Raw genomic sequence first — 14,020 nt, 5'->3', positions numbered from 1 at the left:
ACACGATCCTCACCTCCCTTATCAATGACTTAATTAAGATGGGAGTGAAGATAGATATAATGTTTCACTATGCATAGGCGGTCCTTAAGGAGACTTGCCTACCCCATGGGAAGAACCTTTCTTCTGTTCCCCTCTTTGGGCAGAGGTTCTCTTTTTATTATTTCTCGTCTTCCTCATAGGGTTCTAAATGGGATTCACCGGGTGCTTCTTTATATGTATCCGATGTGTGTGGGGTTTTGGCGGGCCCTAATGGGAGTCATTGTTTGTTCCACACATTTTTGGTACAGAGGCAGGCCTTTCAACTTAGATTAAATAGTGGGAGAAATGCACATGTGTACAGTTACGATTCACACCATACCACTTACATGACCTCTTCTAATGCAAACGGCGTGAGTTTACTGCTTCGCTGTATGTCCTGGAATGTCAGAGGACTAAAAGGGTGGCCAAGTTTTAGCTTACATGTCCAGACATTCCGCTTCACTGGCATTCCTAAGGGAAACGCATTATGCTTCTTCCCCCGAACATCATATTGCATCAACATGGGGTACTAACAGATTTTTTGCCAGTTACAGCACATATTCGCGTGGGGTAGGTATCCTGATTCATCGAACACTCCCCTTTCAGGTTGGGGAAGTGATGGTGGACAAAGAGGGCAGATACATTTTAGTATCGGGCACACTGGCCGGAGAACCGCTTCTGCTGATCAATATACATGCACCAAACATTGACACTACAGACATTTTTCCCAAGATCGCTACACACATTACACAACTAGCTATAGACAATATTTTACAGAGAGGAAACTTCAACCTTACTCTAAATCGTCTATAAACTCTACGGGGCAAAGATGCGTCACTAAACCGCATGCCACTCAGGGCCTCATTTCGATGTTAGAATCCACACTATTGTCGGAACCCTGGAGGACTAGTCCCCCTCCAATCAGGTGTACTCCTTTTATTCAGCTCCACACGGCACCTGGTCACGAAGAGACCGCTGGTACCTTACGCCCACCCCGTCTCTTGCTCTCTGTCCAGAAGATTGATTATTTACCCCGTACATTATCTGTTCACTCCCCGGTTCTTCTCCAATTAGATCTGTCCACGATACTGATGCCACAGAGTCAGTGGAGATTCCCCGCCGAGGCCCTACTCGATTCAGTCTACCATGCTGGAAGAAGCTATTCAAGAATACTTTAGAATAATTGAAGGCACAGAGGATTCCCAGTCCACATTATGGGATGCATTTAAGCCTATGTGAGAGGGTTTGCATATCCAAACAAGCAGGAGTGTTGTGCTCCATACGGGGAGACTTAGAGGCGTTAGAAAAAAAATGTAGGGATCTAGATGGACCTGCACAAATGACCGCCCCCACATTGGCATTGCAAGAACGAATGGCATTGATAACAGAATTTACCATATTAGCAGACCATGAGGTCAAATATTTGGACAAATATGTCAAGGCCTGAACGTACGGTGAAGGCAAAAGACCGGGCAGGACACTGGCTACATTACTCCACCCCCAATACCAATCAATGTATGTCACGCACTTAGAGGCGGACAATGAAGTTGTGTTGACACGGAGCTGCGATATTACAGCTGCTTTTCTATCTTATTATTCACAACTCTACACAAAACGCAAACTGCCAGAAGATAGTCATGGTGTGGCTAGAAAAAGAGCACTGTGAGTTTCTAGCCTCCCCAATAGATGAAGAAGAAATTTAGCATGGAATTGGGGATCTTGCCAATTGCCGGGCCCCCGGCTCCGTAACCTAACTGGTGAATTTTATAGAGCCTATCAGCACATCTTAGCCCCCGACTTCTGGAAGTATATGATGGAGCCCTACAGAAGGGAGCCCTCCCGACAATGCAAGAGGCTATAGTCAGGCTACTGCTCAAACCCAGTAAAAACCACAGAATTGTACATCTTACAGACCGCTATCACTTCTTAAACAGGACTACAAAATCTTAGCTAAAGTCCTAGCTACCCGCCTTTCATTATTAATAGAGAAAATTATAGATCCCTTGCACACGGGATTCGTCCCTGGCCGTTCCACTGCGGTGAATCTATGCACCATATTTGCAGTTATCAATCAGCTAGAACCCACTTAACCTGGTGCAGCAATTCTACTCTACGCTGAAAAAGCATTTAATTCCTTAGAATGGTTTTCTGCATTTCGTACTACAGAAGTTGGGGATCCCGGCCGGTTACCGCAATTTAATTAGACTCCTATAGGACAATCCGGTTAAATGGCAAGGTTACCTCACGATTTGGCCTGACATGGGGCACCAGGGCTGTCCCCTCTCACCCCTGTTATTTATCATAGCCATGGACCCTTTGGCTAGACATATGCTGGAGAGGCATCTCCATTGTGGGTTGCAATTGCATGCCGGGACCCTCGTGGCCTCATTCTATGCGGATGATGTTATGCTCTTTGTGCACGAACCAGGCACTAACTTGTCCCCATTGTTAAGGGAAGTGGTCCTCTTTGGGGCATACTCAGGACTTATAATAAACTGGACTAATTCTGAAATCTTTGCTCTAACACCTGCCACTATTCACGTTGATGTTGACTCCCCACTTCGATGGTGCGCAGACCCTCCAAAACATTTGGGTAGATACCTCCATTGCAATGCTCAGGAAGTGGTCCGACTCAATTATGGACCGGCATTGACAAACCTACAACTCAAGTTGAGCGATGGGTTGAACTTCCTCTTTCCATGGTGGGCAGAATTGAAATGATAAAAATGGTGGTACTCCCGCTTTTTTTCTACCTTTTTTTAAAATATCCTATGGCCCTCACCATGACGTTTTAACACTTTGCTATCCCTATTGATCCAGCTCATATGGGCTGAAAACAACCATGCATTGGGAGGGATACCCTTGCCATGCCATACGAGCGAGGAGGCTTTGGAGTTCCTGATTGTTGCCTATGTTATCTTGTCGCGCAGGTACAGTTTACATACTATTGGTACCACCCAGAGGCCCTTCTCCAATTTTTAAAACTGGAACGATCTCAGGTGGTTCCTAATCCTCTTTCAACTATATTACCGCAGGGCACGACTCGCAACCCTACTGGAAATCAAATAGTATCAACAGCCTGCTGGGCATGGTCAAAGTTGCGCCTGTACTTAAATGCTGCTTCGTTATATTGCACGCACATACCCCTTGCTGACAATCCTTAGATCTCCCCTACAATGGAGACCCTCGCTAAACAAACTCATAGCAGACGTGGGCTGCACAATATCGGAGGTTTTTTTTTAGACTTCCAACTACAACCCACTGGAGAGCTACCCCTCTGCTGAGATACGTCCTACATAGATAGATGTGCACTGCACCGGGTCAGGAACTCGCTGGCGGGGCCCTCCCGGAGACAACGAGCGAACCTACAGATTTTCCCCCACTCACTTTATTGATTACAACGCCAGATGCGGCACATCTGATATCAAGACTATATCATTTGTCCCTGAAGAGTAGACCTGTAGTTGGTGCAAAGGTACGTTTAACTGGTGAACGTGATTTGGAAATGCCATTGACAGACACAATATGGGCATATTGCTGTGCACAAATGCGCTATGTGTCAGGAAACCACCATCACAAACTGTTACATTTTAAGTACTTGCACCGTGCATACATTATACCATACTTATTCGCTAAAATTGATCCCAGCACAACTCACGTATGCACTAGATGCACTGCAGATTGTGCTAATTTTGCACAATTGGCTTTGAATTGTAGACCGGTGCTGGCATATTGGGAGGAGGTTTCGGACACTTATCCTTAATGATAAAAAACACACTGCCCCCGACGCCACTAATGGCATTGCTGGGGTATGGAAAACCCCTATAGAAAAATATACAGCGCTTCACTGCAATAGCTCTACTGACAGCAAAGCAACAGGTTTCCCTGCACTGGGGTAGGACACACGTCCCAATGGTGAAGGCCTGGATATGAGACCTAGTATATTGTGATACTACAAGTGAAATATGTGCCTCGCTAGAGCCCCCACCTCAAGTCCATGAGATATCAGGCAACCACTCAAAACCTATTTGCAGACACACCCCCTAGACAAACATTTGAGTCCTCAATATCCACACTGCGGCAAACACATCAAGTGACATTGTTCAGAGGGAACAACATTCAGTGGGCGGCCCTCCTTTCGCTGTGGTAAGGTCCCGGGAGGATGGAAGTAGTGTGCCGCATGAACATGATATTAGGTCTGGGCTGTGCTTGTGCTGCAGAGAATTGCATATGGGAAATTGATCGCTGTGGGTGGAATGTGATTCCTGGCTGAATATATTGTCATGCGATAAATAACACTGCTTAACATAGACTGTACCTCACTGTACATAAAGAACTGTGAAACAAATGGACTGACCAACCTTGGTCGCAATGCCATTTATTACAGATGATGGACTCATGCTCTGTACCTATTGTTAGGTTTCGAGTTGAAATTTAAAAATATTGATGTTTATTTTTGAAGAGTTTGAAGATATGCACATCAATGATTACTTCATGGACCCTTGCCTATGAAAAATCTTAATAATGAAATATTTAAAAAAAAGAGCCCTATGCACCCACTCACAGACCCACTCAGAGCCATGCAGCTACTCACAGTCCCACTAACAGACCCAGACTTTCACTCACAGACCCAGGGTACCCGCAGGGTGTTTGTTGCGTTTAATAAATACTATATGCAATACAATACTCAGAAACCCATGCACCCACTAACAGACCCACTCAGAGAGTAATGCAACCAGTCACAGTCCCACTCAGAGACACACGCACCTTCTCACACACCCACTCAAATGCTCACACACCCACTAACAGTCCCACTCAGAGACCCACACACACTTTCAGAGACTCACACATTCACTGAAACATGCAATCAGAGGTGCACATGCCCACTTACAGACCCACTCAAAAAATCACACACCCACTCAGAGACCCAGTTAGACACTAATTGATCCACTCACAGGCCCACTCAGACACTCACGCACCCAGTCACAGATCCCACTCAGACACTAATGCCCCACTCACAGACTTACTCTGAAATGGATACACCCACTCACAGACTCACTAAGAGATACACACATCCATTCACAGACCTACTCAGTGAGTCATGCACCCACTCACAGACTCATGAAGAGGCTCATAGACCTACTCAGAGACTCATACAGCCACTCACACACCCAGTCAGACATTCAGGCATCCACTCACAGACCCACTTAGATAGTGATACACCCATTCAAGACTTACTTAGACAGTCCTGTACCTACTCACAGACTCACTCACCCACTCACAGGCCCACTCAGACAGTCACATAGCCACTCACAGTACCACTTAGAGAACCATGCACCACAGATGCACTCTGAGACGCAGGCATCCACTAACAGTCCTACTCAGAGACCCATGAACCCACTCACAAACCCACTCAGATACTTACACACCCACTCACTGTCCCATTCAGACACCCAGACACCCACTCACTTACTAACAAAGCCACTCACAGTCCCACTCAGAGACCCATGCACCCACTCACAGACCTACTCACACACTCACTCACAGTCCCACTCACAGACCCAAGCATCCACCCACAGACCCACCCAGAGACTCTCACACCCAATGAAACATGCACTCAGAGGCACATGTGCCTGCTAACAGACCTACCCAGAGACACACCGACCTACTCAGTGGCCCACTCAGACACTGATGCACCCACTCAGAGACCCCCTCTGAGACTCATGTGCCCACTCACAGACCCACTCACAGACTAAGGCACTCACTCCCACACCCATTCAGAGAGGCCATTCACCCACTCACAGACCCACTGAGATACTCATGCATCCACTCACAGACTGATTGGACACTCAGGCACCCACTCACACACCCACTCATAGACTCTCACACCCACTGACATACCCTCTCAGAGACTCACACACCCACTCAGAGAATCACACCCACTCACATAACCACTCAGAGACTCATGCACCCACTCACTTGGCAATTCATTCACAAAGTCACATCCCCTTAGAGACTCACCTACCCACTCAGAGACACCCACACCCACCACATACCCACTCAGAGACTCATGCACCCACTCACAGCTTCACTCAGACTCATACACCCACTTAAAGACTCAATCAGACACGCTCTTATGGATGCATACATACTCTCACACAGCCTTTGACAGAGCTTCTCAGACAGTTATGCACCCACTGACAGACCCACTCAAACACTTATACAAACACTCACAGACACACTCAGAGACTCATATATGTTTTTATAGAGTTATTTAGATAGTGATGTACCCAGTGTCATCACAGAATCATTTATAAAGTTCTGAATTTTGAACATACTGGATTCTATTGAATAACTGCTGTTATTTTGCATATACGCGACGTCATTGGCAATATTTAAAAAAAATGGAAAAAAGATATTTACAACATTTTGGGCAATATGGTGGCTCTGAGAAGAGTCTTTGTGTTCATTGTGAGTATGTGAGAACAACACATAAGATGAGATGCAGAGTTTTAAGTCGCACGAGAAACACCCAGTTGTGTTTGTCTATGAAGTGAACTCCATCACTTCTACAGATTCCACGCATGTCAAAATGCAAGTTGCTGTTGTAAATACAGCCCATGTTATGGTATCTGAGGAATGCAGAAACAGTTTTATTAACATGTTTCCTGGCTTTGTTAATCTGTGGACAGAATTGATGCGACCACTTCCATTTCTGCTTTTGACATATTTTGGAGTACACCAAGACAGTGTAATGGAAACGTGTAATTAATTATGCAAATGTATCCTTCAGTAGGATTTCCAAGCCTACCCCAGTCAGTGTGGCTAGGTCATTGCCACCACAGTACACCACAGTACACAATCATGAGGTGAAGGGATGGGATGGCAATCCACAATGCTTTTAGCCAAAGGCAGCAATTGATGCCACTTCAACCCTCTCTGGCCAATCCAAGTAATGTCCACATTAGCCAAACCCAAGTCCTTGTCAGTACCACTCGTTCTAGGAGACTCTGTAGCCCAGGAGATGTAGCTGTTGCCCACAACCCACAGTCTAACCATTTTGAAGTGAACCAGCAGTTACAGACAGAAGACCAGAGCTGAATGAGGCAGTTTTTAAAATAAAAGGCAGTTGAATTGGAAGGGTGCTTCTGGTTTAAAAGAAAACATATTTCATTGGATGCAGTGAATATGCAGGTGAAGAAAACTAGGTAGTGTTTTGAAAGGATAAGCACCTCAATCTGTGATTGGCTTGGTTAGAAATGAAACATTTTAATATAGACTTTTATTCTATACAGCAAACCACACCTGCTGCAGCTAATTTTGTAACTAGTATGGCCCTTCTAGAATGACAAGGATCGTCATAGTCAATGTTATCCTGTAGTTAATAAAAACATTTACAAATAGTTGCAAATATTAAAATTCAAAGATCAATAAAACCATATAATAAGCCCTGATAAAAGCAGATAAAACCAGCGGACTGAGCATGACATGGAACCAGCAGAGAAAAAATGAGTTACAGACCATGTGCATATTTCAAGGAATTCAAGCCCAAATATGAAACAGCTAGAAGTAATTCATAAGTTCTCTTGCTTGAGGCTGGCCCTGTGAGTTTCAGACTACACAGGGCGAACCAGCATAAAAGTGCAATCAGTGCATAGCATCATCCCTGCATGAAAGTGAGAACAGTGGGTAACTTTAAGCCAGCTAAGATCTGAGAGAATTAAACTGTGTTAAAAAATTCTCTAAACCTAAGCTTGACTGTGTTACCTAAAGTTTTGAGTTCTATATACAAGTTCACAGGCCATGAGCCTTGATATGAGCTGTTGACCAGAGGGGAAATGCAACTTCTTCTTTCCAGTTACTTAGCCGAAGCAGTCCGGACGGTAGATTTTGTAACAGATCCAGTGAAGATGATGATTGCAGCGGGCAGAGAAGCTGGTCTAGAGCAGACCTAACAATGTTTTTGGGCCAATGATTGGCCTGATACAGTTTGAGCTGAGAATTTTGGATCAGTTCAAATAAAGTGTAAGCACTAAGGGTGACGGTAACTGTGTTTAGCGGTATAGTGCCGTAGCACTGGGATGCTTACTGAGCCTATTATGGTCGCTGCTATCCAAAGAAAGTTGACAGTTTTGATATTTAAATGAGAATTTACGGATGGCAATGACTGCCTGTTGGCATGTATGCATGCCTAGCCTGATGAAATCAGCACAGAGTAGTGATTTCCTTTGCTGCAGTAGCTGATGACAAATACATAAGCCATGGCTTAAGGTTACTTTTCCTTGTTCGCATAGGCGGCAGCTTGTGTAGTGGGTGGCAGAGTGGTGGCAAGACGGTGGATGATCTAAAAAGTTCCACTCACCCATTGAACCAGGCTTTGATCCATATTGGGTAAGCACAGCATATGTAATTTTGTTGTTTGGTTGAGGAGTATGTATTCATGACTGACCACGCGTTTGCACAGAGCTGCCTGATCCTCTAGCTTTGACATTTGTTTGGCTATGGAGGATGTCAATTTCTTGAAGACCTGCTGGGAAAGATGTTTTCTCCAGGCTTCGGTTAATGCAAAATCCCTCAGTTTGGTGTCAAGATGTCTGTATGATGATCTCTGTCCAGATTGCTCAAATTCGTTCCAGATTAGGGCATGCATGGAGTCAGGAGGGGCCAGTCTGAGCCAGTGACAGAAGTTGAAGGAACAACTGCCACTGGCCCAGTGCTGGTTTATTATGTTGTATTCCAATCTCACTTGTGCAGGGGATGCTCTCTTCGGAACACGCACCGTGGCTTTATAAATTCTGGTGAACAGCTTGTCCACTAACCCCACTTCGTTTCCTAGGGTGTATTCTGCTCCATAGTTTATAGTTGCAGTGATATTTACCTTCATTACCTGTTCAAGTTCAAGTTCAAGTTCAAGAATTTATATAGCGCACTACTCACCCAGAGGGTCTCAAGGCGCTTGGGGAGGGGGTTCATTATTTATGGAATAGCCAGGTTTTAAGTTCTTTTCTGAAGGAGATGTGGTTCTGTGTAAGGCGGAGGTGAGTAGGGAGTGAGTTCCAGGTCTTGGCCGCCAGGTAGGAGAAGGATCTACCTCCCATGGTGGATCTTTGGATACGCGGAACTGCGGCTAGGCCTTGATTGGATGATCTTAGTTGGCGGGTGGGTGTGTAGAAGGCTAGTCGAGAGTTGAGGCATTCGGGCCCTAGTTTGTAGAGGGCCTTGTGTGCGTGGGTGAGGAGACGGAATGTTATTCTCTTGTTGACGGGAAACCAGTGGAGGTCTTTCAGGTGGCCGGTAATGTGGTCTTGTCGAGGGATGTCCAAAATGCGTCTCGCTGATGCGTTTTGGATGCGTTGGAGTTTTTTCTGTAATTTGGCTGTAATTCCGGCGTAGAGGGTGTTTCCGTAGTCAAGTCGACTCGTAACCAGTGCGTGGGTGACAGTCTTTCTTGTCTCGGCAAGAATCCAATGGAAGATTTTTTTGAGCATACGAAGTACGTTGAAGCAAGAGGATGAGACGGCGTTGACTTGATTGGTCATCGAGAGTGAAGAGTCTAGGATGAATTCCAGGTTACGTGCGTGGTCCGTGGGTATGGGTGCTGAGCTCAGATCCGAGGGCCACCATGAGTCGTCCCAGGCAGAGGGTGTTGGTCCCAGGATGAGCACTTCCGTTTTGTCTGAGTTAAGTTTAAGGCGGCTTTCTTTCATCCATACGGCTACTTCTTTCATACATTCGAGAAGATTGGTTTTGGCGGTGTTGGGGTCTTTGGTGAGGGAAAGAATCAGTTGGGTGTCGTCAGCGTAGGAGATGATGTTAAGGTTGTGTTGACGCGCGATGGAAGCGAGTGGACTCATGTAGACGTTGAAGAGGGTGGGACTGAGTGATGATCCTTGTGGTACACCGCAGATGACTTCGGTGGCCTCTGATTTGAATGGGGGACTCTCTGAGTTCTCCCCGCTAGGAACGAGATGATCCAGTCCAAGGCTTTTCCTTTTATGCCGATGTTGCTGAGGCGTTGTATGAGTGTACTGTGGCAGACAGTGTCGAAGGATGGCAGAGAGGTCGAGTAGGATGAGGGCCACTGTTTCTCCGTTGTCCAGTAGTGTTCGGATATCGTCTGTTGCTGCGATGAGGGCGGTTTCGGTGCTGTGTTTGGCTCGAAAGCCGGACTGTGAGGGATCAAGGGAGTTGTTGGATTTGAGGAAGGCGGCGAGTTGGCTATTGACGGCTTTCTCAATGACTTTGGCCGGGAATGGGAGGAGGGATATGGGGCGGTAGTTTTTAAGTTCAAATGGGTCTGCTGTGGGTTTCTTCAGGAGGGCGCTGACTTCGGCATGTTTCCAGCTTTCTGGGAAGGTGGCAGAGATGAAGGAGCAGTTGATGACATCACGGAGATGGGGTGCGATGATGGAGTCTTCTTTGTTGAAGATGTGGTGGGGACATGGGTCGGTTGGTGATCCAGAATGGATGGAATTCATGAGGCGGATGGTGTCTTCAGTGGTGATTGGGTTCCAGGCGCTAAGGTTGTTAGAGGGTGGTTTAGGTTCTGAGGGGGGGTGGAGAGGATTGTTTGTTGGAACTGTTTTCGAAGCTGTTGTGTATGTCGGCAATTTTGTTGTAGAAGAAGGAGGATAACGAATCGCAGAGGTCTTGGGAGGGAGTGATGTCGTTTGAAGCTGCGGTGGGGTTGGTGAATTCTTTGACGATGTTGAATAGTTCCTTGCTGTTATGGGCGTTGTTGTCGAGTCGATTCTTGAATGCTGATTTCTTAGTGGATCGGATCAGCTGGTGGTGTTTGCGGGTGGCTGCCTTGAGGGTGGTCATGTTGTCGGAGGTTGGTTTTTTTCTCCATGTCTTCTCAAGAGTGCGGCATAGCTTTTTGGATTTCTTACGGTCGTCGTTGAACCAGGCGGCCTTTTTGCTGTCTTGTTTGGTGAAATGGTTTTTCAAGGGTGCTAGTTCGTCAGCGCTGTGAGTGATCCATTGTTTGAATTTGATGGCAGCTTGGTTTGGGTCCGGTGAGAGGGCGGGTGGGTTTTGGTTGAGCGATGTGAGGAGTTGGTCGGTGGTGATTTTGTTCCATTTTCTTCGGGGGATGGGTTGTGGGGGATTGTGGGTCGAGGTGGTTTTGTAGCTGAAGTGGATACAGCTGTGGTCCGTCCAGTGGATAGCTGTGGTGCGATCGAAGGAGATGTGTTTGCTGGAGGTGAATATTGGGTCGAGCGTATGTCCGGCTACATGGGTGGGGGCGTCAACAAGTTGATTGAGGCCGAGATTGGCCAGGTTGTCGAGAAGGGTGGTGGTGTTGCTGTCGTTTTTCTTTTCCAGGTGGAAGTTGAGGTCTCCTAATAGAATGTAGTTCTCGGAGGCTAGGGCATGTGGACTGACGAAGTCAGTGATGTCTTCGCTGAATTGTTTACGGGTTCCTGGAGGTCTGTAGATGAGGGTGCCTCTAAGTGTGGTTCTAGGGTCGGTGTGGACCTGGAAGTGGAGGTGTTCGGCGGTTGTAAGGTTATCGTCGGAGCTGGTCGTGATTTTGATGGTGTTCTTATGGACGATGGCGATGCCTCCTCCTGTTTGGAGAGTGCGGTCTTTTCGGATAATCTTGTAATTGTCCGGGATGGCTATGGCGATGTCGGGTGCTGATGATGCGTTCATCCATGTTTCAGTAAGGAAAGCGACGTCCGGAGATGTAGTGTCGAGTAGATCCCAGAGTTCGGTGGCGTGTCTGTGGACCGAGCGGGTGTTCAGCAGGATGCACTTCAGGTGGTTAGAGTCGGAGCAGCGTTTGGGGTTAGTGGAAGTGGTATGGGACTTGATGCTGGTAAATTTGCAGGAGTGGCAGGCGAAAGGTCCGTGGGTGTGTCCGGGGGCAGCTACGCAACAATGTGGGATGCGTCCAGGGTTGAGGGCAAGGAGGGTGGCGGCGGCATACGTTAAGCGGGAGGAGTGCGGTTTGCGGGGGCCAGGGAGTCTGGCGCTGGGCGCGGTCCAGGCACGGACGGGCGTAGACGGGCGTACCTTTGGCGCACCTTCGGCGCGCAAGGGGCGCGACCGCTGCGCGTGAACGCTGCGCGAAAATGCATCTGTCAAATGAGGAATAGTGGAAGGGGAGGGGCGCGGGAGGATCAGCTGGGAGGCGGGAGCGGGGAGGAGACACGGGCTAGGAGTGGACACAACAACAACAACAAAATGGCTTCCCAAATAGAAAAACGAAACGGGCCACAGCCGAGGACCGGCAATCTGAACAATATCAAAATGTAAACAGTATCAGGCTATGGTAATTAGTTCAAACAGAGCAGCGCAAACGTAAACAAAAAGCAATCAGCTTGTTCAATTTTGAATCCCCAACAGGCTGGCTATGTAATTATGAAATTGTCAATGCGGCGCAGGGAGGGCACTGATAGCGCTTAGCGGCAACGATACCAAGCGCTGAGAGAGTACGCTCGATCACGGGTCCAGCAGGGTAGCAGGCAGCAATGAGGCATACAATCAGGCAGCAGGCGTGGGAGCGTGGGTGAGCGACCGCTTCGGGGCAAGCCCAGGTGGTCACCTGTAAGAGCGGGTCAAGGCTCGGACCTTGTAGTTTCCGGGCAATAGACGAGCTGGAGCCCTAAGTGTTTATGGATCATACGTAAGGAATGAATGACCATATGCTGTCTAGCATAATTCCCAAAAACCTGTAGTCTTTACTATGCTGGAGTTCGATGCCTTTGAGATGCGATCTATTAGATTCGGCTTTGGGCCGAATGAGACTGTCTTGGTTTTTTCTTGGTTGGTCTGTAGCATGTTTTTTATTGTATAATCATAAAGAGTATTCAGTAAGCATTTTAGACCTACCTTTATCTGGCTGAGGAGCACTAGGTCATCCGCATATAGCAGATGAGTCATTCTTAGGCCTCCTAGCTTGGGGGGAAGGCAATTTACTTGGTCAAGATGGTTGGACATATCTGACATATATAGATTAAAAAGCAGGGGGGCTAGTTCACAACCATGTATTAGCCCGGAGTTTGTGTGGATCCTCCTTGAGATGCCACAGCCATCTCCCAGTTTGGTATGCACCCAGGTTTTCCTGTACAGTTTTATTATTGCCCTAAGCAAAGTGACTAGCAGGCCCCAGGCCCGCAACTTGCACCACAGTGGCCCTCTAGGTATACTATTGAATGCGGCCTTAAAGTTCACAAAGCAGGAGTAAAGTGTCCTTTTCTTCTGGATTCTTTATCAGGCAGTAGGGCAAGAGCTATCAAATTAGAAGAAGCATCCCATTTATCTCTAAATCCGCTTTGGTTCTTGGGAACGATTCTTTGATCTTCCGCCCAGGATCTAAGATTGTCAAGGAGTAGGCTGGAATAAATGTTTACATCATTATCGGGTAATGCAACCAACCAATAATGATGTAGGTCTGATTTTGTGCCTCTTTTATAAATTGGTTGGATGATAAAGCCACTCCAAGAGTCTGGAAAGGAGTTAACTGCCAAGTAGTATTTAAACAGTGGTGTTAATGCTTCAAACCAGAGCACAAGCTCAGAGGTAAACAGAGCAGTGGGAGGTCCATTGGTGACAAGAGCTCCTTTTCGTAAACTTCTTAATTTTAATGCACAATGCTCTTTCATGTTGCTGGCAATATCAAAAAGGCTTGTAGTGCCAAGCATGTTGCTAGCCTTCTGTGTTGTATGTAGTTTGCTTGGCGAGCTGCTGGATGTGGAGGGGCACACGAGAGAAGTAAGGTGACAAGAATGAGACCCACAAGATGTTTACATTGGCGCATGCCTATTTTGGCTTGATTGATCAGTGAACAGAATTTATTTGAGCTCCATCCCTTGCTGGCGACTAGCAATTGCAGCCAAAAATCCTCATTATTTTCCTTTGGTGTGCCAAATTGCTTTCCTGAACAGGGATCTTTATTCACTCAGGCTATGTCTTGTGGCTATTGAGGATGTTTGCTTTATAGGAGCTCACAGTTAGTGATAGACGCCCTTATAGAATGTGCTGCAAACTTGAG

The sequence above is a fragment of the Lissotriton helveticus genome, chromosome 1_1 (assembly GCF_964261635.1).
Source record: "Lissotriton helveticus chromosome 1_1, aLisHel1.1, whole genome shotgun sequence".
In the NCBI taxonomy this organism is placed as follows: Eukaryota; Metazoa; Chordata; class Amphibia; order Caudata; family Salamandridae; genus Lissotriton; species Lissotriton helveticus.
Note: the sequence above shows the minus strand (reverse complement) of the source record.